We start from the raw sequence: 25760 nt of genomic DNA, 5'->3' as shown, positions 1-25760 counted from the left end.
CCACAACATACACCTGCAAACTCCACCTGTAACATTCATTGTCTGGAGGTGAAATCTACATGCTGCTGCTTCTACTTTACTTTCTTTAGGTGGCGTTGATTAGCATGTGTAAAACTCTTCATTGAAATATTAACAGGCAACATGATCACAACAGAAATAAAACAGAAAATAAAGTTAAAATAATGTAAAAGCCATGCTATACAGGTAGATTTAAAAGTGTGATTTTATAATACTTGTGTATTCTGCCAGTTGAACACTGGTAATGTTAATAGCAAATACTTGATCCAGTTTTGACTTTAGCATAGCACATTGAAGCTGTTACAAGCCATTAATGATCAAAGAGATGATCAAAGATGCCTACGTATGGTCAGGATCTAATGCTTCATGTTATATGATTTTATTAGTCTTAGTCTGTCCAAATTTGATGGGATTAAAATGTCAATGAGAATAGGACTGTTCCAGTTGTTGCAAAATGCACATTAAAACAATAAAAAAATATCTGTATAATTTAACAAAGACAAATTTAACAAAAACACAATCAGTTTAAGCAAATAGAACAGAGTTAAGCAAGCCAGTATCAACTGAGTACTAAGTGCCATTGTTCACAGGTTAAAATACCGACTATTGAACTTACTGAAGAACTCAGTAAGAGTAAATGATGGTTTGGTAGGCTGCTCTGTCAGTCTTGCGTTCATCAACGATCTTCTTAATGATGTCATTAAGATTCAGGTGCATTAGCATAAACTACAACAGAAAAGAAGAAAAACAGGAAATACTGCAACTTAGTGTGGGTACTCAAACTGCAGTGCACTTCATACTTACTACATAAAAAGGTTTTGTCTAAGTGACTTTAAAACTACAAGTTATATTAAAAGCTATTGTAATACTGTACACAATACAGAATTCCTGATGATCTTCCTACCATTAACAAGTGACCTAACCAAACCTAACCATAACCTAACAGCTAAAGAAACATCAGTCATTTGCAGCTGCTGAAAGTAATTGCTGTTTGCTACCTACTCTAAGACTAATGTAGGAAGAACAGGACAACTAAAGTTTACTCACTGCCTGTTGACTCAAGCATCACATCTTCATTCACATCCCTGAGGAGAAAATATATAATGAAGTTTGGCTTCAGAGAAATGCATATAATTTTGTATCCTGCTGTATATAGTGCATATTCATGTTGCTACATAAAGAATGGGTAAACCATATATTTCATTTTTCACCTCTGTCTTTATCAATTTGATTAAAGAATTGAGTTCAGCTGGAACAACAATAACTCTCCTCTACAGGAAATTAAAACTCATTACAACTGTAAAACTGGCCAGAGGCAACGTTACAGTCACACTGATGCAGGAGATAAGATGCAAAATGATCCTTACTGGGAATTTCTGAGTTTCTTCATGTGGATCTTGTAGACGACACAAAACACGGCCACAGATATGAGGATGATGATGATGTGGACCAGAAGACGAATGACAAATTTGTCGTTGTCTGTAAAATGATGGTTATAACAGAAATATATCTAAGGGATGGCATTTATGTCAAAGATTAAAATGTGCAGAAATTGACATGTATGGTAAGTCTAAATGTTCTATCTGAGCAACTTGTGACATTAATTAAGACCACACGTACAGAGAGTGCTAACACGTTCTGTCTTGGTTTTACTGTAAAGGTATCCGTTGAAAGCAACCACCTGAAAAGACAGAGCATCCCTTTAACTTAGGAATTATGGAACTCATATAAGTATGAGGAATAAACTGAACAACACTGTTAAATGAAAAGTAGGATTATACAAACCTCCACTTCGTAGGTCGTAGAGTAGCTTAGATCTTTGAATGTAAAGTTACATTTCTTTTGTTTGTCCGTCTCCTGAATGACATCATTATTATAACGAAGAGTTGCATTGTATAGCCTCTCCGGCCCACGGAAATCTTCCACAACAGGACAGGTAACTTTAATCACATTATGCTCTGGAACACTTAGCAACAACTTGGAAATCTGGTCTGGTACTGTAAGAGAGTGAAAAAAACAACAACATATTTTCCTTTAGATGCAACACTTTATGCTTATTCACAGTTTAAGTGATTGTTGAGTTTAAAATACCAGCAATTTTAACACTGATTAAGCTCATTAGTGTTACTGTGTTGATTATCTTGGGCATCAGTATTTCCTTTAAACGATTAATTAATAACTGAATTTTGAAATGGAATTGCGAAATTATTTTAAAACAGCTTTCAAAATTTTGCTTTTTGTTATTCCATTTATCCCACACAGCTGTTATGTGTTGGCCGGAGCTGTGTTAGGAGTCTGGCTAATCAGAGTGCCTGAAACTCAGTGGGGTTGTCAGACTGTCACGGTCACAGGTTGTCATTTATCCTACTGACTGGTTGTCGAATGTGAAGAAGGTGAGTCTTAATACGAGCCTGTCAGAGGGCAGAAGCCAAAAACGGAGGAAAAGTAGAGAAGATGGAGAGAGGAAGAGGAAGGTTTGGATGTGTGTGTGTGATGTATAAAATACATTTTCTTATATAATATACAGTATACTATATATTGGTGCCATTATTATTATTGGTATTGCTATCAGGGAATGAAATGTTGTTTGATTATCAATATTTATCACCATTTAATTAAATAAGACATGTAGCCTAATGATATAAAGTACATAATCTCTAATTATCATTATTATTATGATAAAAAGTAAGATAAATTTTATAATTATGATTACTATCCCTTTCTTAAATAATAACTAAATAATTAATTACAGTAAATCTTGTGTTGAGTCAATGTCCAAAATTGACATGATTCATTTAGAAACCATATTAAGCATAATTTAATGTAGCTGTAGTTCAATACGTGATGTCAGTTTTCTCCCCAAATATTCACAGTTTCAGTGCTGTTGTTAAAACTGTTACTTTTACTGGCTCGTGGTCATCTTAACCTAATATTCAACTATGAACATTATATAATAAATAGCCTTTTTAGCCTTTTGAACTAAATATAACTTTATATAAGTGTTGACTGTAATATTTTCCAAAGACAGTTTGCCGTTTACTTACCTCCAGGCTTAGTTTCCAGTCTATCTCTAGTTGGTTTGGCAACCTTCTTGTTGTTGTAGGTGGGTTGGACTTCACAGGTGTAACTGATGTATGGTTTCAGTCCAGAAAAATGACATGTGCCTCCAGGTCGCTGTTTGTTAACTGTAGATGTAACAGTTTAGTTTTCATTAGCTGCTTTTGGTGTCCGATTTAATAACAACAGGAACATATAAAGAGATGTAAAAAGACTGAACCTATAGTTAAAAAATATTTGTTGAGTTACCATTAACTGACAAGAATATAGATATCTAAATCATCAATGTGTCACTGCGACTGTAGATCACTGACTGGTCCTGCGAGGTAATACTTTTGTATACACTGTGTACTACATGGCTGACAGACAGAGAATCAACTAATATCACACTTTCTAAAAACTATTTCAAATAAATAACCAGGAAATCATATGAAGTGCAACAATTTTAGCTGTAATCAGTTTCTCATCATGTTGTTCTAAAAAGGTAATTAAACTCTTTCATCTCAATATTATTTCTGTATCATATTTAATTGATTTTATAACTTGTACCAAAGTGTGACTTGTCGTTTCATCTCAGCTTATTTACACCTATTATCCCTCAACGTGCTAAAATGTGAGCACAGAAGAAAAAATGATATACTTGAGGCAAATGGAAGTTTTAAATGTCTTCATTGTATATCTCACTTGTCATAAACTGACCAGCAAGTTAATCTGCAAAACTCCAAAATGTACATTGATCTAAGATGGAAAAGATTTTTAAAATTTTACTTACGTTTTGTATGTGTCCGATCCTGTGAACGACAACTGCAGTCGTATGAAAGCCCCTTGAGTTCGGGAAGGACCTCTTGACAGTTCTGACTGGTTGTTGTCCAGTTCAACCCAATGGAGGTATCGGTTGAGTTGCTTGATTTATTTTCAATTTTAAAATCTGTAAGAACACATCACACATCTTTAACACTGAACTGAGTAATCTGGTCTTTAGTATCTTAGATTACAAGCTATCATTGCAACAACATACCACAGTCAATCCTGACATAGATAGCAGATGTGTTTTTAATGGTGGAATTGTCTCTCTTGATCTGACCAGTACAGTTGTAGTCTGTGAAAGGCTCCAGCTCAGACAAATTCATGGTCTTATTGTCAGAATCTGAGGAGACAGAAGGGTGACAACATTTCTCAATCAACTAATATTTGTACCTCAGAATTTAAGATCAGTTTTAAACAGTTTAGATTTAGACATTCAAAGCAAAAACCAATATTCTATTCAAAACTGATTCACAGAGCTCACAAAGCAATACCTCACCACCACCTTCCTCTCATACCAGAAGACACAATTTATATCACTACAGTTATTAGAAAAATATGTTTTTCTACTCCTGCAAAAATTACTCCACTCTACATCTTCATCTCTTTTACACTATGAGTACAAAACAATGGAAATGCAGATTTGAATCACCATCTGTATCCATGTAAATCCATTTATAATGTTGCTGACAAACAAAGTCTCTCTACTTTCAGTCTGACCACTTACCAGAACAAATGTAATCAATGATGAGATCAGTGCATTTTGGAAGTACATTTTTTCTGTCTATTTTTGCAGGAAGTTTAGTGGGAGGAGTCACATTTATTTCACTTGAATTTAAAAATTCAGCTGAAAAAGAGAAAAAAGCACATATATAAAACATGATGAAAGGAGGTCTACATAACATGCATTTAAAAATACATGTAGACTGTATTATACATACCAGCACTGATGTGTTGGATGTCGTTAAAGGAAGAGTTCACACACTTTTCTTGAGTGAAGGTTGTAGTCAAATTTGTGCAAATGTCATTATAACCAGGTTTGATACAGAACGTTTTATTGTCACTTGGGCATCGCATGGCTGTAAGATTATTTATTTGCACAGAGCTGATGTTCCAGTCACTCTTGTAACAAAGATGTCCAGGGAGGCAGCTGCTACGTTTAATGTCATCTTTAGCTGAAATACAGAAGTGATACACAAATGTCTCTCCCAATTTCACTCTTTTCTAAATTAAAAAGAAAAATACAATACAACAGTATGAATTATTTTTACTCACTCATTTCCATTGTCTTCACTGTAGTTTTATTATCACTGTGGTCACAGGGCATTTTTGTGCCAGCATGGACAAATGTCACATTATGCTCGTAGTCAGTACAGGGCTTCAGGTGTCTGATATTATGTGTTGTTATGTTTGGATTGGAGTGCTGAAAAATGGCTTTGCCTCCAATCTGATTTTGGCCTTCTTCTTTAACATTTATGGTGTAGGTGCCAAGGGGAGAGTTTATGAACTTGATCTCGAGGCCAAACTTGATAGGTGTAACAGTGTAAGAACCTGTACAAACAATACACAGTAAAACCTGTTAGTAAGATGAACCACCTGCCATTTATTTTAACCTTGTTCATACAGGTGTTGAAAATCTTCCTGTCTATGCCGAGGATCATTCTGTACACTCCACTTTCAACATATTCATTGTAAAGTAAGAGAGAAATACAAACATTAAAACAACATTAGATGGATTATCTTTTAAAGTGATACTCACACTGTGGAGGGGCTGGTGCAGGGCGTGGAGGACACATTCAAATGAAATTAGAAAGGAATAAAAAATACAAAAAATATTAACATTTAGTTAAACAACACAAGTAATTTAAAATACTGCAAAGCACACTAAAGGTAAAGTATGTGCCTTTAGCTTATAGAGTATTTGTAACCCTCTCATCCACAGTGCGAGTGTATGCACAACACAATCTTATTACAATCCTATATAAATGAGAAAATTCCAATCTTTGGTGGTAAGAGTCACTGTGGTGGTGGACTGGGTGATTGGAGGTGAGGTCTGAGTTTGATTGCCGAGTGCCTGAGAGACTGTTTGGTTGGTGGTGGGAGTGGTTGTGGGTCTGGTCTCATTTGAGGTGATTGCAGGATTGACATTGGCTGGAGGACGGAGATCATGGAGGTCACATTCTGGCAGAAATACTCTATTTTGCAACAGCCTTGCCTGACGTGATGCCTTACTTCCATTTCAGGAAAATATCATGCCAAATGCAATGCTAATGTAGCAAACAAAGCTGTAAACTGAGGCTGAATACGTTACCATCAGATGCATTAGTTGAAATGGTTGTCTGAATTGAAGTGTTTGAGGAAAGGGTTGACAAGGTGAGTGAAGGTGTGTTGGCAGCTGCAGGCGTGTCTGAAGGCTCGGCAGGAGTTGCCGTGGTGCGTGGAGTTGAGGAGGTGAAAGTTGGGCTGACTACTGGAGATGAGTTCAAATTTGTGGTAGTGCGTGCAGGTGAGAGGGTTGAAACAACATCTACATTCCAAGAATACGAAAAATCAGGACAGACACAATATCACAATAACATCTCCTACATCACGGAAGATGTTTCATGTAGCAGTTTGCTGCTCATGGTGTTAAACTATTTCATTTGTTATTGCTTCTTGTCTAACTTTCCTCATTGATGTCAACTGCACATTTGTCTTAAAATTAAAAAGGAGGAGCAGATGAGGTAAGATAGAGTTAAGTAGGACTATGAAGCTGGAATAATGGAACTAGCACTTAGTTTTGTATTAGATGTAGAAGAAGAAAACCTTTGGACCTACCCTGTAATGCACTTTCTATTTGCATAGTAAAATAATTAGGCAGAAGTTCAACCAAGATGGCCAAATCAGCCCAGAACTTCTTACACACACATATTATTTCTCCATAGACTGAACACCCATTTCATAAATGTATTTCGAAAACATGCATAAAAACAAACACAAATAAAAACAAAAAACAAACAATAATGACCAATAGAGTTTAATATGAGCAACAAACTCTCAGTAAACAAACCAAAAAATACTACATGTCTGAAAAGGAGCAGGTGGAAGTTAATAATTTCCTGCCATTTCACTTTGAGTATTAAAGGTTATTCTGGATTTTTGGCTAAATTATTTAGCATCATAAATATATTTAAGACTGGTGGTCTCTCCTGGTTGAACTTCTGCTTTTGCTGTAATCTACAGTAGCATCTGTCCCCTCCCCTAATAAGTATTGTGAGATGGACACCAGTTTGACTGATATATATATCATGGTATATGTATATATGTATATATGTGTGTGTGTGTGTGTGTGTGTGTGTGTGTGTGTATACATACACACACACACACACACACACACACACACACACACACACACACATATATATATATATATATGTATATGTATATATATGCACATGCTAGTGTATATGCCAATAATTCAACATAGTTTTGACCTGTTTATCATGTAGTAACGTTTTCCTCCTACAGTTTATTTGTGTGTAGTTGGTGAGGTTAGATGTGTTTTGGGGGGGGGGGGGGGGTTGTTGTTTTTTTGGTGTTAAACCTTCCTTAATTTTGGCAACTATGACGGTTTCCCAGAACTTGGGTATCCACTTTCTGTGCAAAGGGTACATAAGGTCCATTTGAAGGCTGTGTTCATTTCACATAGTTTTGGACAAGATGCTGGCTTTGTATGAGGGGCAGATAGGGACATTATTCAGAATTACCATGCATATACATGTACTTTTCCTCTCACATACACATCAGCATCATGTTAAGCGAGGATTACTGTACTGTCAGCCAGTTCAGTTTGTGACATTATGTGTCATGGGAAAACATGTGTGACAACTTTATACAAGTGAAAGTCCTGTATTCAAAATGTAACATTTTACTTGTATGTCTGTGAGGTTTTCAGTATAGTATGTGTATTTGAGCACATTTTACTAGTATTTGTGAAAGCTTTTCAATGGTTTTTATGAGAGCTTTTCAGTTGTTTATGTAAGCGTGTAATTTTTCAGTTGTTTGTGAGAGAGTGTTTCTGTTGTGTATTTAAAGCATTTCACTTGTATGCGTGTGTGGTTAGCACATTTACTAGTATGTGTGAAAGCTTTTCAACAGTTTTCATGAGAGCGTTTCAGTCGTGTATGTAAGCGTATAATTTTTCAGTAGTTTATGTGAGAGTGTTTCAGTTGTATATGTAAAAGCATTTCACTTGTATATGTGTGTTGTTTTTAGTATACTATGTGAATGATTTTGGTTTCATATGTGTATATGAGAGGAAAAGTACATGTATATGCATGGAAATTCTGAATAATGTCCCTAATGGCCCCTCATAGCTTTGGTGCTACTATGAACATGAAGACATGAGACAGTGAAAAGTGAGCTTGAGGTAAAAGGAGGCTGAGGTGAAGGTATGGCACATGGTAAAGCACAGCTGATGGTAGAACAAGACATTATAAACATTAGAATTACAACTAAGTGTTATATGTTAGTAAAATGTATTTGTGGTCACTCACCTGCTGGATCTTGACCTGGAATAACAAAAGAGAAAGATATTTACACACTTGTAATGAATGGGGTGTATACGACTACTATACAGAATAACATAAATATACACACATCACAAACAGGGTTTGTTTTATTAAAACATCCATTTCCATCTAAACTTGCTGTAGCTTTGCATTGATATCAGTGGAGGTGTATGAGGTACAGGACAGAGGACAGAGGATAAGGTTTGCACCAAAGAAACAAGCATACCGTAGGGTTTTTTTTCAATTTTTTCCATTTGAATGAATACAGAATGAAGCAATATAACTAAATATAATGTGCAGGAACATTATTTGTGTATGTACGATCACAGGGGACATTTTGTGGTACATACTGGCTTTGGCGTTGCTGTGACAATGAAACAGTATAAAGCAAAAAGTGAGCGGATTAACTGAGTTATTAGAATGTAGAATTATAAACATCATGAAAATAATGTAAATGTAATATATTAAGTAACATTGTTAACCTGGAATTACAAAAGAGAAAAGTATAAATTATTATTGCATTTGTTATGTTTTATTAAACCTGTTTGGGCATAAAAAGCAGGACTGACAACTTAATTAGATGACTTCAGTCATGGTCATAAACCCAGCTACTTTTGCAGTTCTAGTCTGATGTCTGTTGATTTAACCTTGATTTATTTATCCTTTGGCAGGGAATTACATAGTTTTGGTGCAAAGTTAAAAAAAGATGAGCTGTGGATTTCCTTGTTTGTGTGATCGTTTGTATTTTTAAGAAAACGGCAACAGAGAATCTAAGAAGCCTTGAAGGATTATAAAACAACAAAGAATTAGTAACGTAGGCTGATCCCAAACCATTAAGAGCCTTGTAAACAAGTAAAAGAACTTTAAAATCAATCCTAAAAGACACTGGGAACCAGCGCAGGTTAGCATAAACTGGGGTGATATGTTCTCTCTTTCTTGTTCTAGTTAAAAGCCTGGCAGCAGAGTTTATCAATGGATTGTTTTGGAGGACCGGTCAAAAGAGCGTTACAGTAGTCTAATCTACTTGAAATAAACCCATGAACAAGTTTTTCGGCGTCTTGTTTGGACAGGAACGGCCGTACCTTTACAATATTTCTTAAATGAAAGAAAGCTCCTTTGGTCACCTTCTTTATGTGGGATTTAAAATTCAAGTCTAAGTGTAGGCTAATGTCCAGGCTCATGACTTCTGATTTAATGGGTCAGTGCATTTATTAAAGGCTGGTGAGTCTTCAACAGTCACCAAGGTCTACATCGATTGCATTTCTTACAAAGTGAGAGAAATCCAAATACTAAACACCAAAATAAATATGCTTTATATATTGTAAATATGTAATGATAAAACAGATACACTGTTGAACAAATATGTTCCCATTGTGGATTTGGGAGATCAAGAAAACGCACTTAAATAAAAAGCATTAATGTGTATGAATAATTTTAGAGACACTTTTACACCACCTTAGAAGAATACAAAAGGCATGTGTTCTGTTACTAATACTACTTTATCTATCCTATCTTTCAGCGCCTTATATTTTATTTGAAATAATAAATAAGGTTACTTACAGTCAGCTACACCAATGATCCCAGCACAGAGGAGCAGGATCTTGATACTACAGGGACCTGCCATATCCAGGACTTACAGTGTGTGAATGTATGTTTGAGTGGGGGACCCAGATCATCAAGAGCACCTGGTTGAGCAACACGCACACAACCACAATGGTCATCTATATAAAGATAAAGGAAGTCATGTGACAACATTTCCCCTTTCAAGATGACACTACAATCTTCCCACATTTATTTAAAAAAATTATTCACTTTACAACTGTGGGAAGTTAATTCTCACAGCAAAGTCGCCTTTTCAATACCAGAACAAACAAAGCCAGGGGTTCTTCTTCTGCATCCTTGTCATTTTTTCCATTTATTTTTAATGTTAAAACTAAATGTTTTTTAGGATTTACTTAGGATTAACATTATATTAAGTCAAATTTGCAATAATTTCAATGACCATACAAGAACATATAGACCTACAGTATAACTCTTAAAAAGATTTATTGCTTATTACTCCTTTTAAAGTAACAGTACTCCTGTTTACCAGGCAGAAGCTCTGAATACACTGCCTGACCAAAAGTACATGGACAACTAAACATTTTCTCCACATGTGATAGTGACCAATGATTGTGATACCATGGACATTAATCTTCTGCTATAACAGCCTCCACACCTCTGGTTTAAGTCTTCCCATCAGATTTTGAAACCTGACAGCAATGATTTGCTCCCACTGATATTAGGCAACTTAAGCTTGCAATTGGTGTTCCATTTCATTCCGAAGATTTTTGAAAAGTCACTCAGGTCCACATATCATTTCATTTATAAGTCTTTTAAGTATAGATTTTAATACAGCCTGATACCCAATTGTATGGCCTTTTCTGCAGAGAACCTGCTGAAACCCTCACAGCCCTCTAGGACACTGATTGTCACCTAAAAAACACAAGGAATTAAATCACACACTTTTTCCATGCATCATTAGGTCACAAATCAACTGGTATTCAGGTTTTGACACATTCTTCATTAACTTATGTTACAACTTTGAACAAACATGAACTTTGACCTTTCCAGATATGAAGCTCCAAACCTGCCTAGCCTTGCTCGTAGCTGGTAACTAGCTTTGTAATAGTCCGGAAGAACTCTGCAATGAACAATAGCAGAAGAGCCATTGACACATTTTAGGAACAGAGACTTTATTTCTCTTATATGACAGCAAACATATTACACAGTCTCTCAATAACGTTTATGCTGTGCCCTGAGCTTTACTTTATTTTGAGCTTTATTGCTGACCACGGTAACATGTTGTCATATGACTTCCTGCATACGGTTGATCACCATGGTTGACCATTGTGATTGTCATCCACCATGTTGCTGCAGGCAGGTGCCTCTCAAGATCATGGATGTATTATGAGCACTGGACTCCAGACTAAATGGCACCCACTCAGTCCTATGAAAGTTGCTAAGTGGCGCATGAAGCCAAAAAGTCCATAGAGCATGTGCACTTGAGACTTCTGCTGGCCGAGCCGGTTCCCATTCAAAAAGCATCAACCTCTCTTAATGGTCTCAATCGCTAAATTCTGGCCCTTTAATAAGTGTGCTAGTGGTCCTTTTGGAAATTATTGTGCCATTAATAAGATTTGAAGACGTACACTAGCTTTGATGTCTGTTATGTGGGTGTTGATTGACAGTTGGCTTACCTGCTGCTCTCCCCAGCTCTGAGAATTGCAATGAGTCAGACTATAGTCGCAATATTTCAGTAAGTTTAATATTACTTGATAACGACACAGGCTGTGTTGGCATAATTTCACTAAAGTAAGTAGTAAAGTATGTTAGCCCAAGTATTTGCCGCTCGGTGTTTCTGAGGCACCAAAATAATGCCCAGCCTACGGCAAAGTCTGCAACAACTGTAAAGGACAGAATCAGTACGCAAAGCAATGCTTGTCCAAGGGGAGACAAAGCCGAGGTGAACATGTGTACACCGTGGTAGAAACTGCTCTCTGTGATTTATTCTTCATGGGCATGGTAGCACAGGAAGACAAGTGTGAACAGAGTTGAGCAGGACAAGTGGACAGTTCCATTGTATATAAATGGAGCTGTCCTTCTTCTCAAGCTGGACACAGGAGCAAAGGCCAATTTGACAAATTCGCTCAACATCAGAGCCATCAAGGTAAAGCCACGCATTCATCCAAAATCTGTTCTGCTCAAATTCTGCAATGGACAGCTCATCAACACCAAAGGCATATGCAGACACAAAGTGCGAGTTAAAGGAAAGAACACCATCTCATGTTTGTAGTAGTTCCAGAGGGAGATGACTCACTGCTACGTGACAAAGTTGTGAAAATTTAGGCCAAGTCAAGAGGGTGTACTGCATCAATGCCAATGCATAGAACAGTGTAGAGTCAGTAGTGGATCAGTATCCAGGCATCTTCAAAGGGTTTGGTGTCTTATCCAGCGCCGGGATGTGAAGCCAATTTGACATAGTGGCCAAACTGTGTAATTACGTCACGTGATGCTATTGGGCCCAAAAAGACTTTTTCCCATAGACTTACATTGTGATAGAGTTGTCTGTAAATGAGTGGATAATTTTTTTTGAGCGTCACAACCCCTGTGAAATGACTTTATCAGAATTTGATCTATTCAGTCCGATAACATTTCGAAAGCCTATAAGATCCACACGAGTGGATTGTTTTATCCCCATTCAAGTTAACTGGAGGGCTAAAGCGGAAGTAGCTGGCTCAGCCGGCGAAAGTCACTGGTCCGCTTGCTGTATGGGCCCCACAGATGCAGAAGCAATGCGGAAAAAATTGTAGCAACTTTCATAGGAAAGAACGGGGCGCCGCCTCCAACGCCGCATCCAGTTCTCTTAAGACATCCATGGTCTTACCATTCACGTACAAGATACAACTAAAATATGTGCAGCCAGTCGTCCATGCTCCCAGGTGGGTTCCAGCACCACTATAAAACAAACTGAAGCAAGAACTCGACCGTAGGACTTCACTTGGAGCTATTACTATTAAATATTTTTTTCGGTAATTTATTTTTGTCCCTCAAGAAATTGGTAGTATTTAACAGCAAAATACCAAAAATAGATTCTCCAATGTTTAGGGGCAAATAACCTCTGAAGTTTCAAATGTACTTTTAAGAATATATAACTAAAGCAAGTGATGCTTTTGTACTGAATTTAAAGATACGTTTACATTGTAAAAGACATTGTAGTTGATCCAGGTTGTTCTTTAATTCCTCACTAAGGGGTTGTTTAACATAAACACTGCTAAGGAATACAGTATGGCCATTCCTTTATATGATTGTTCTTTGTCTTCATCCAACAAATCACAGTGCTCTACTGCAGTGGTTCTCAAACCTTTTCACATCAAGAATCCCTTAACTGACACAAATTAGACCACAGACCCCCATCTGATTAGATTTTTACTTTTAGATGTTTTATTACAGAAAGTGTATGAAACCCATGACCAAAATAGTCATATATTCTGTCATTATGTTACTTATGGATGGAATTATTTTGAAAATAAATGATTCCCATTTTTTGCCGGGGACCCCCTGGAACCCTCTCAAGGACCCCTGGGGGTCCTTGTACCCCACTTTGATAACTATTGACCTACTGTGTCTATTTCTTTCAGTTTACTTTTCCAAAGGCCCTCTGAAGTTGTTATTGAAGAGTCCAGGGGTTTTCCTAAAAGTGAAATTAGTAGGCACTATAGGCAATTGGTATTTATTGTATTGGCAGTTTGGTTGTTCTGAACATTTCATGTAAAATCACCATTTGCCTTGTATGCTAACTAAATGCAATAAAGCTTTCAAATTTCTTTTTGACATGTGCTTAGAGCTCTTACCTGCTTTTAATGGGTAATTTGCATCTCCCATCCAATTATTCAAACAAATCTGAGACACAACGTGTTTTTATTGTACACGTATCCTACAGGGCATCACTTGCTTTGCCAAGAAATACTTTAATACAAAAGAACACACACGTGGTAACATTTGTGTGAGGCACAAGAAACACACAAGAGACACCGCAGCAGTTTCAGACCTGCAGCTTCAGACCAGTTGTGTCTTTTGTAAAGAAGAAGCCACTTTCGTAAGCCAGGCTGTGTTTGTGCCTCTTTGCAAAGTTGTAAATACCAGTGTTAAACAAGTTTAACAATACTTGAATTTCAGCAAAGGTGGAATGTTTGGTACAGGTTAATGGTAAGTATATAACTTCCATTTTTTTGTCACACATTTCTCTTTTTAAATATTTTAGAGGGCATTTTTAAGCCTTTATTATAGCAACAGTCGAGAGCAGACAGGGAATGAGGGGGGGAGAGATGGGGAGGTGACATGCATCAATCTGCTGCCAGAATCAAACCACAGATGTTGCGGTTATCTAGCATGTATCTTAACCTGTAAACTACCAGTTCACGCTTTTTTTTTTTTTTTTTTTTACCAAGAACGTAATCCAGACTAATAACAAGAACACTCGTTGACATACAGAGATGTCCATCTGAACACAAATACCTCATAAATATGATACTGTCATCTGACATTTCCTTACTTTACAAGCCAATAAGGACTGCCTGACTGCACCATTAAACAAATGACTGCGTAACTGTTAATTATGGGGATACCAATGACTAAAAAGAATAAACAGTGTTCTTGGGTGTCATTGGGGGGAAAACCTACATATTTATTGTTTATTGTTATAATAGTAAACTCTGAACAAATCAGTATTCCTCCAGACAATTAAAACTTGGCCTCACTTGTCTGGTGGTCAAGTGCATGAGAAGACTGCACATTGAGCCCAGGTTATAGATGTGAAACAAATGATAAAAGCTAAATTATTTTTCATCATTTAGTATCCAGCAGAAGCTGGTGTGATACCATGGTCCATTTTCATCAATTTATATTATATTGGTTCATAAGGGTCATACAAACATAAAATGTTACAGCTCACACATACAAAACATGGTTTAAAAAAAAAGACATAACATAAACCACACCATACACCTGCCAACTCCACCTGTAACAATAATTGTCTGGAGGTGAAATCTACATGCTGCTGCTTTTACTTTACTTTTCTTTAGGTGACGTTGATTAGCATGTGTAAAACTCTTCATTGAAATATTAACAGGCAACATGATCACAACAGAAATAAAGTAGAAAATAAAGTACGAAGTTAAAATAATGTAAAAGCCATTATATACAGGTAGATTTAAAAGTGTTATTTTATAATACTTGCGTATTCTGCCAGTCAAACACTGGTAATGTGAATAGCAAATGCTTGATCCAGTTTTGACTTTAGCATAGCACATTGAAGCTGTTACAAGACATTAATGATCAAAGATGCCTTTAAGTGTGGTCAGGATCTAATGCTTTGTGTTATATGATTTTATTAGTCTTAGTCTGTCCAAATTTGATGGGATTAAAATGTCAATGAGAATAGGACTGTTCCAGTTGTTGCAAAACGCACATTAAAACAATAAAAAATATCTGTATAATTTAACAAAGACAAATTTAACAAAAACACAATCAGTTTAAGCAAATAGAGCAGAGTTAAGCAAGCCATTATCAATTCTAAGCGCACTGAGTGCCATTGTTCACAGGTTAAAAGGCCGACTATTGAACTTACTGAAGAACTCAGTAAGAGTAAATGATGGTTTGGTAGGCAGCTCTGTCAGGCCTGCGTTCATCAACGATCTTCTCAGTGATGTCATTAAGATTCAGGTGCATTAGCATAAACTACAACAGAAAAGAAGAAAAACAGGAAATACTGCAACTTAGTGTAGGTACTCGTCAAACTGCAGTGCACTTCATACTTACTACATAAAAAGGTTTTGTCTAAGTGACTTTAAAACTACAAGTTATATTAAAAGCTATTGTAATACTGTACACAATACAGAATTCCTGATGATCTTCCTACCATTAACAAGTGACCTAACCTAACCTAACCATAACCTAACAGCTAAAAAAACATCAGTCATTTGCAGCTGCTGAAAGTAATTGCTGTTTGCTACCTACTCTAAGACTAATGTAGGAAGAACAGGACAGCTAAAGTTTACTCACTGCCTGTTGACTCAAGCATCACATCTTCATTCACATCCCTGAGGAGAAGATACATAATGAAGTTTGGCTTCAGAGAAATGCATATAATTTTGTATCCTGCTGTATATAGTGCATATTCATGTTGCTACATACAGAATGAGTAAACCATATATTTCATTTTTCACCTCTGTCTTTATCAATTTGATTAAAGAATTGAGTTCAGCTGGAACAACAATAACTCTCCTCTACAGGAAATTAAAACTCATTACAACTGTAAAACTGGCCAGAGGCAACGTTACAGTCAAACTGATGCAGGAGATAAGATGCAAAATGATCCTTACTGGGAATTTCTGCGCTTCATCATGTAGATCTTGTAGACCACCACAGCCAGCACCAAACATATGACGAAGGATACCACAATACGAATGACAACTTTGTAATTGTCTGAAAAATGATGGTTATGACAAAAAAAACAAAGGGTTGGCATTTATGTCAAAGATTAAAATGAGCAGAAATGTTCAATCTGAGCAGCTTGTGACATTAATTGAGAAAACACGTACAGAGAATGCTAACAGATTCAGTCTAACTGCCACTTTATAGGTCGTAGAGTAGCTTAGATCTTTGAATTTAAATTCACATTTTGTTTTGTTTATCCATCTTCTGAATGACACCACCGTAAGAGTTGCAATGTATAGCTTCTTAGGCCCATTGAAAACTTTAAATGTTTACAGGTTGCTTTAATCACATTATGCTCTGGAACACTTGGGGACAACTTGACAATATGGTCTGGTACTGTAAGAGAGTGAAAGAAAACAACAACATATTTTCCTTTAGATGCAACACTTTAAGCTTATTCACAGTTTAAGTGATTGTTGAGTTTAAAATACCAGCAGTTTTAACACTGATTAAGCTCATTAGTGTTACTGTGTTGATTATCTTGGGCATCAGTATTTCCTTTAAATGTTTAATTAATAACTGAAATAAAATGGAATTGAGAAATTATTTTATAACAGCTTTCAAATTTTGGGTTAGCCATGAAGCCAATGCTGAGCTCAGGGCACAGTTGGAGGACACCAGGCCCGACTCCAAACACCCAGTCCAATGAGTCGATGCTGCAGGAAGCATGGTAAGGCCTGCATCCTTTCTTGGTTATTGGAAACCAAAGACAGTCAATATATGTTGTGGCCTGTTAGTAGTTGGTACAACCGTAAGGCTCAGTGGTACTTAGATCACCTAGATTTAACATATTATGTCCAGAACTACCTGTGCAGTGTCATAAACACATAAGTAAATGGAATAATAAGCACATTTTAAAAGCCTTTCAGTTAAGTTTTTGGCTCCATTTTGAAATGTATTTATTACTTCATTTAAATTAATTTAATTAATTCGATATTGTCTATTGAAAGACAATACAAGGAAACCTATTACTATTTGGCAAATGCATAATTTTTATATTTTACTTTGACTTTTTTCAAATTTATCATTTGATTATAATTTAACACTAAAAAAGTTTATAATTACTACGAGATCCTGTACAACACAGCACCTGTGCTTTATTTATAAACAGCTCAGGACTAACTAAAGCTTTTAGATTTCTGCTCACTGAGTCACTGTGAAAAAACACAGAGAATAACCATTGTTGTTGTTGGAATTTGAGGTCTATAATTACTGTGTATTCATGATACATGTTTTGTACATGGCTCCTATTTCAGTTATGATTGGAGCTATGTTATGAAGTTAATTTATTATATTAAGATCTGTTGAAACACATCACACATCTTTAACACTGAACTGAGTAATCTGGTCTTTAGTATCTTAGATTACAAGCTATCATTGCAACAACATACCACAGTCAATCTTGAACTGGATAGCAGGTGTGTTTTTTATGATGACATCATTTTCCTTGATCTGACCAGTACAGTTGTAGTCTGTGAAAGGCTCCAACTCAGACACATTCTTGGGATTATTGTAAGAATCTGAGGAGACAGAAGGGTGACAACATTTCTCCATCAACTAATATCTGTATCTCAGAACTTAAGATCAGTTTTAAACAGTTTAGATTTAGACATTCAAAGCAAAAACCAATATTCTATTCAAAACTGATTCACAGAGCTCACAAAGCAATACCTCACCAACACCTCCCTCTCATACCAGAAGACACAATTTATGTCACTACAGTTATTAGAAAAATATGTTTTTTTACTCCTGCAAAAATTACTCCACTCTACATCTTCATCTCTTTTACACTATGAGTACAAAACAATGGAAATGCAGATTTGAATCACCATCTTTATCCATGTAAATCCATTTATAATGTTGCTGACAAACAAAGTCCCTCTACTTTCAATCTGACCACTTACCAGAACAGATGTAATCAATGGTGAGATTGATGCATTTTGGAGGTAAATTTGCTTCTATTTTTGCAGGAAGTTTAGTGGGAAGAGTCACTTTTATTTCACTTGGATTTAAAAATTCAGCTGAAAAAGAGAAAAAAGCACATATAAAACATGATGAAAGGAGGTCTACATGACATGCATTTAAAAATACAGGTAGACTGTATTATACATACCAGCACTGATGTGTTGAGTGAGACTAAAGTTCACACACTTTTCTTGAGTGAAGGTTGTCGTCAAATTTGTGCAAATGTCATCATAACCAGGTTTGATACAGAATGTTTTATTGTCATTTCGGCATCGCTTGTCTTCAATATTATTTATTTGCACAGAGCTGATGTTCCAGTCACTCTTGTAACAAAGATATCCAGGGATGCAGCTGCTACGTTTAATGTCACCTTCAGCTGAAATACAGAAGTGCACAAATGTCTCTCCCATTTTCACTCATTTCAGTTAAAAGAAAAATACATTACAATGGTATGAATTATTTTTACTCACTCATTTCCATTGTCGTCACTGTAGTTTTATTATCACTGTGGTTACAGACTATTTCTTTGCCAGCATGGTCAAATGTCACATTATGCTCATAGACAGTACAGGGCTTCAGGTGTGTGATATACGGTGAGCTTTGATTGAAGTGCTGAACATCAACTTGGCCTTCTTCTTTAACATTTACGGTGTAGTTGCCAGGGGGAGAGTTTATGAACCTGATCTGGAAGCCAGACTCGTGGGGTGTAACAGTGTAAGAACCTGTACAAACAATACACAGTAAAACCTGTTAGTAAGATGAACCACCTGCCATTTATTTTAACCTTGTTCATATAGGTGTTGAAAATGTTCCTGTGTATGCCGAGGATCATTCTGTACACTCCACTTTCAACATATTCATTGTAAAGTAAGAGAGACATACAAACATTAAAACAACATTAGATGGATTATCTTTTAAAGTGATACTCACACTGTGGAGGGGCTGGTGCAGGGCGTGGAGGAAACATTCAAATGAAATTAGAAAGGAATAAAAAATACAAAAAATATTAACATTTAGTTAAACAACACAAGTAATTTAAAATACTGCAAAGCACACTAAAGATAAAGTATGTGCCTTTAGCTTATAGAGTATTTGTAACCCTTTCATCCACAGTGCGAGTGTATGCACAACACAATCTTATTACAATCCTATATAAATGAGAAAATTCCAACCTTTGGTGGTAAGAGTCACTGTGGTGGTGGACTGGGTGATTGGAGGTGAGGTCTGAGTTTGATTGCCGAGTGCCTGAGAGACTGTTTGGTTGCTGGTGGAAGTGGTTGTGGGTGTGGTCTCATTTGAGGTGATTGCAGGTTTGACATTGGCTGGAGGATGGAGATCATGGAGGTCACATTCTGGCAGAAATACTCTATTTTGCAACAGCCTTACCTGACGTGATGCCTTACTTCCATTTCAGGAAAATATCATGCCAAATGCAACACTAATGTAGCAAACAAAACTGTAAACTGAGGCTGAATACGTTACCATCAGATGCATTAGTTGAAATGGTTGTCTGAATTAAAGTGTTTGAGGAAAGGGTTGACAAGGTGAGTGAAGGTGTGTTGGCAGCTGCAGGCGTGTCTGAAGGCTCGGCAGGAGTTGCCGTGGTGCGTGGAGTTGAGGAGGTGAAAGTTGGGCTGACTACTGGAGATGAGTTCAAATTTGTGGTAGTGCGTGCAGGTGAGAGGGTTGAAACAACATCTACATTCCAAGAATACGAAAAATCAGGACAGACACAATATCACAACATCTCCTACATCACGGAAGATGTTTCATGTAGCAGTTTGCTGCTCATGATGGTAAACTATTTAATTTGTTATTGCTTCTTGTCTAACTTTCCTCATTGATATCAACTGCACATTTGTCTTAAAATTAAAAAGGTAAGAAATGATAAAAAAAAAAAAAAAAACAGTAGCCCTGAGGAGCAGATGAGGTAAGATAGAGTTAAGTAGGACTATGAAGCTGGAATAATGGAACTAGCACTTAGTTTTGTATTAGATGTAGAAGAAGAAAACCTTTGGACCTACCCTGTAATGCACTTTCTATTTGCATAGTAAAATAATTAGGCAGAAGTTCAACCAAGATGGCCAAATCAGCCCAGTACTTCTTACACACACATATTATTTCTCCATAGACTGAACACCCATTTCATAAATGTATTTCGAAAACATGCATAAAAACAAACACAAATAAAAACAAACAATAATGACCAATAGAGTTTAATATGAGCAACAAACTCTCAGTAAACAAACCAAAAAATACTACATTTCTGAAAAGGAGCAGGTGGAAGTTAATAATTTCCTGCCATTTCACTTTGAGTATTAAAGGTTATTCTGGATTTTTGGCTAAATTATTTAGCATCATAAATATATTTAAGACTGGTGGTCTCTCCTGGTTGAACTTCTGCTTTTGCTGTAATCTACAGTAGCATCTGTCCCCTCCCCTAATAAGTATTGTGAGATGGACACCAGTTTGACTGATATATATATCATGGTATATGTATATATGTATATATGTGTGTGTGTGTGTGTGTGTGTGTGTGTGTATACATACACACACACACACACACACACACACACACACACACACACATATATATATATATATATGTATATGTATATATATGCACATGCTAGTGTATATGCCAATAATTCAACATAGTTTTGACCTGTTTATCATGTAGTAACGTTTTCCTCCTACAGTTTATTTGTGTGTAGTTGGTGAGGTTAGATGTGTTTTTTTGGTGTTGTTGTTTTTTTGGTGTTAAACCTTCCTTAATTTTGGCAACTATGACGGTTTCCCAGAACTTGGGTATCCACTTTTTGTGCAAAGAGTACATAATGTCCATTTGAAGGCTGTGTTCATTTCACATAGTTTTGGACAAGATGCTGGCTTTGTATGAGGGGCAGATAGGGACATTATTCAGAATTACCATGCATATACATGTGCTTTTCCTCTCACATACACATCAGCATCATGTTAAGCGAGGATTACTGTACTGTCAGCCAGTTCAGTTTGTGACATTATGTGTCATGGGAAAACATGTGTGACAACTTTATACAAGTGAAAGTCCTGTATTCAAAACGTAACATTTTACTTGTATGTCTGTGAGGTTTTCAGTATAGTATGTGAATTGGTTTGGTTTCATATGTGTATGTGAAAGGAACATTTTCAGTTGTGCATTTGAGCACATTTTACTAGTATTTGTGAAAGCTTTTCAGTGGTTTTTATGAGAGCTTTTCAGTTGTGTATGTAAGCGTGTAATTTTTCAGTTGTTTGTGTGAGAGTGTTTCTGTTGTGTATGTTAAGCATTTCACTTGTATGCGTGTGGTTAGCACATTTACTAGTATGTGTGAAAGCTTTTCAACAGTTTTCATGAGAGCGTTTCAGTCGTGTATGTAAGCGTGTAATTTTTCAGTTGTTTATGTGAGAGTGTTTTAGTTGTGTATGTAAAAGCATTTCACTTGTATATGTGTGTTGTTTTTAGTATACTATGTGAATGATTTTGGTTTCATATGTGTATGTGAGATGAAAAGTACATGTATATGCATGGAAATTCTGAATAATGTCCCTAATGGCCCCTCATAGCTTTGGTGCTAATATGAACATGAAGACATGAGACAGTGAAAAGTGAGCTTGAGGTAAAAGGAGGCTGAGGTGAAGGTATGGCACATGGTAAAGCGCAGCTGATGGTAGAAGTAAACATTATAAACATAAGAATTACAACTGAATGTTATATGTTAGGAAAATGTATTTGTAGTCACTCACCTGCTGGATCTTGACCTGGAATAACAAAAGAAAAAGAAATTTACACACTTGTAATGAAAGGGTGTATATTAATACTATACAGAATAACACAAATATCACAAACAAGGTTTGTTTTATTAAAACATCCATTTCCATCTAAACTTGCTGTAGCTTTGCAGTGATATCAGTGGAGGTGTATGAGGTACAGGACAGAGGATAAGGTTCGCACCAAAGAAACAAGCATACCGTAGGTTTTTTTCTATTTTTTCCATTTGAATGAATACAGAATGGAGCAATATAACTAAATATAATGTGCAGGAACATTATGTGCGTATGTACGATCACAGGGGACATTTTGCAGTACATACTGGCTTTGGCGTTGCTGTGACAATGAAGCAATGCCAAAGCAAAAAGTGAGCAGATTAATTGAGTAATTAGAATGTAGAATTATGAACATCACGAAAACAATTAAATGTAATATATGAAGTAACATTGTTAACCTGGAATTACAAAAGAGAAAAGTATACATTATTATTGCATTTGTTATGTTTTATTAAACCTGTTTGGGCATAAAAAGTAAGACTGACAACTTAATTAGATGACTTCAGTCATGGTCATAAACCCAGCTACTTTTGCAGTTCTAGTCTGATGTCTGTTGATTTAACCTTGATTTATTTATCCTTTGGCAGGGAATTACATAGTTTTGGTGCAAAGTTAAAAAAAGATGAGCTGTGGATTTCCTTGTTTGTGTGATCGTTTGTATTTTTAAGAAAACGGCAACAGAGAATCTAAGAAGCCTTGAAGGATTATAAAACAACAAAGAATTAGTAACGTAGGCTGATCCCAAACCATTAAGAGCCTTGTAAACAAGTAAAAGAACTTTAAAATCAATCCTAAAAGACACTGGGAACCAGCGCAGGTTAGCATAAACTGGGGTGATATGTTCTCTCTTTCTTGTTCTAGTTAAAAGCCCGGCAGCAGAGTTCTGATTTAATTGAAGTTTATCAATGGATTGTTTTGGAGGACCGGTCAAAAGAGCATTACAGTAGTCTAATCTACTTGAAATAAACCCATGAACAAGGTTTTTGGCATCTTGTTGAGATAGGAACAGCCGTACCTTTACAATATTTCTTAAATGAAAGAAAGCTCCTTTGGTCACCTTCTTTATGTGGGATTTAAAATTCAAGTCTAAGTGTAGGCTAATGTCCAGGCTCATGACTTCTGATTTAATGGGTCAGTGCATTTATTAAAGGCTGGTGAGTCTTCAACAGTCACCAAGGTCTACATCGATTGCATTTCTTACAAAGTGAGAGAAATCCAAATACTAAACACCAAAATAAATATGCTTTATATATTGTAAATATGTAATGATAAAACAGATACACTGTTGAACAAATATGTTCCCATTGTGGATTTGGGAGATCAAGAAAACGCACTTAAATAAAAAGCATTAATGTGTATGAATAATTTTAGAGACACTTTTACACCACCTTAGAAGAATACAAAAGGCATGTGTTCTGTTACTAATACTACTTTATCTATCCTATCTTTCAGCGCCTTATATTTTATTTGAAATAATAAATAAGGTTACTTACAGTCAGCTACACCAATGATCCCAGCACAGAGGAGCAGGATCTTGATACTACAGGGACCTGCCATATCCAGGACTTACAGTGTGTGAATGTATGTTTGAGTGGGGGACCCAGATCATCAAGAGCACCTGGTTGAGCAACACGCACACAACCACAATGGTCATCTATATAAAGATAAAGGAAGTCATGTGACAACATTTCCCCTTTCAAGATGACACTACAATCTTCCCACATTTATTTAAAAAAATTATTCACTTTACAACTGTGGGAAGTTAATTCTCACAGCAAAGTCGCCTTTTCAATACCAGAACAAACAAAGCCAGGGGTACTTCTTCTGCATCCTTGTCATTTTTTCCATTTATTTTTAATGTTAAAACTAAATGTTTTTTAGGATTTACTTAGGATTAACATTATATTAAGTCAAATTTGCAATAATTTCAATGACCATACAAGAACATATAGACCTACAGTATAACTCTTAAAAAGATTTATTGCTTATTACTCCTTTTAAAGTAACAGTACTCCTGTTTACCAGGCAGAAGCTCTGAATACACTGCCTGACCAAAAGTACATGGACAACTAAACATTTTCTCCACATGTGATAGTGACCAATGATTGTGATACCATGGACATTAATCTTCTGCTATAGCAGCCTCCACACCTCTGGTTTAAGTCTTCCCATCAGATTTTGAAACCTGACAGCAATGATTTGCTCCTACTGATATTAGGCAACTTAAGCTTGCAATTGGTGTTCCATTTCATTCCGAAGATTTTTGAAAAGTCACTCAGGTCCACATATCATTTCATTTATAAGTCTTTTAAGTATAGATTTTAATACAGCCTGATACCCAATTGTATGGCCTTTTCTGCAGAGAACCTGCTGAAACCCTCACAGCCCTCTAGGACACTGATTGTCACCTAAAAAACACAAGGAATTAAATCACACACTTTTTCCATGCATCATTAGGTCACAAATCAACTGGTATTCAGGTTTTGACACATTCTTCATTAACTTATGTTACAACTTTGAACAAACATGAACTTTGACCTTTCCAGATATGAAGCTCCAAACCTGCCTAGCCTTGCTCGTAGCTGGTAACTAGCTTTGTAATAGTCCGGAAGAACTCTGCAATGAAGAATAGCAGAAGAGCCATTGACACATTTTAGGAACAGAGACTTTATTTCCCTTATATGACAGCAAACATATTACACAGTCTCTCAATAACATTTATGCTGTGCCCTGAGCTTTACTTTATTTTGAGCTTTAGTGCTGACCACGGTAACATGTTGTTATATGACTTCCTGCATACGGTTGATCACCATGGTTGACCATTGTGATTATCATCCACCATGTTGCTGCAGGCAGGTGCCTCTCAAGATCATGGATGTATTATGAGCACTGGACTCCAGACTAAATGGCACCCGCTCAGTCCTATGAAAGTTGCTAAGTGGCGCATGAAGCCAAAAAGTCCATAGAGCATGTCCACTTGAGACTTCTGCTGGCCGAGCCGGTTCCCATTCAAAAAGCATCAACCTCTCTTCTGTTATGTGGGTGTTGATTGACAGTTGGCTTACCTGCTGCTCTCCCCAGCTCTGAGAATTGCAATGAGTCAGACTATAGTCGCAATATTTCAGTAAGTTTAATATTACTTGATAACGACACAGGCCGTGTTGGCATAATTTCACTAAAGTAAGTAGTAAAGTATGTTAGCCCAAGTGTTTGCCGCTCGGTGTTTCTGAGGCACCAAAATAATGCCCAGCCTACGGCAAAGTCTGCAACAACAGTAAAGGACAGAAGCAGTACGCAAAGCAATGCTTGTCCAAGGGGAAACAAAGCCGAGGTGAACATGTGTACACCGTGGTAGAAACTGCTCTCTTTGATTTATTCTTCGTGGGCATGGTAGCACAGGAAGTCACGTGTGAACAGAGTTGAGCAGGACAACTGGACAGTTCCATTGTATATAAATGGAACTGTCCTTCTTCTCAAGCTGGA

General features: G+C 36.4%; 1 protein-coding gene and 2 long non-coding RNA genes across 3 annotated transcripts in view; all 3 read right to left on the bottom strand.

Annotated features, from left to right (window-relative positions):
- Window positions 1-25760, bottom strand: part of LOC122988989 (receptor-type tyrosine-protein phosphatase C-like) — a 101424-nt gene that overhangs the window by 34457 nt on the left and 41207 nt on the right. The window lies entirely within an intron of this gene.
- LOC122988997 lies at window positions 667-1491 on the bottom strand. The gene is made up of 3 exons (XR_006404925.1): window positions 1386-1491; window positions 1066-1103; window positions 667-744 (listed from the first exon to the last, which is right to left on the bottom strand). It is a non-coding gene; the product is annotated as an uncharacterized LOC122988997 (long non-coding RNA).
- LOC122988995 lies at window positions 15180-16482 on the bottom strand. The gene is made up of 3 exons (XR_006404923.1): window positions 16352-16482; window positions 16032-16069; window positions 15180-15707 (listed from the first exon to the last, which is right to left on the bottom strand). It is a non-coding gene; the product is annotated as an uncharacterized LOC122988995 (long non-coding RNA).

Source organism: Thunnus albacares, chromosome 9, assembly GCF_914725855.1.
Source record: "Thunnus albacares chromosome 9, fThuAlb1.1, whole genome shotgun sequence".
In the NCBI taxonomy this organism is placed as follows: Eukaryota; Metazoa; Chordata; class Actinopteri; order Scombriformes; family Scombridae; genus Thunnus; species Thunnus albacares.
This window is presented reverse-complemented; position numbering and strand designations above follow the sequence as displayed.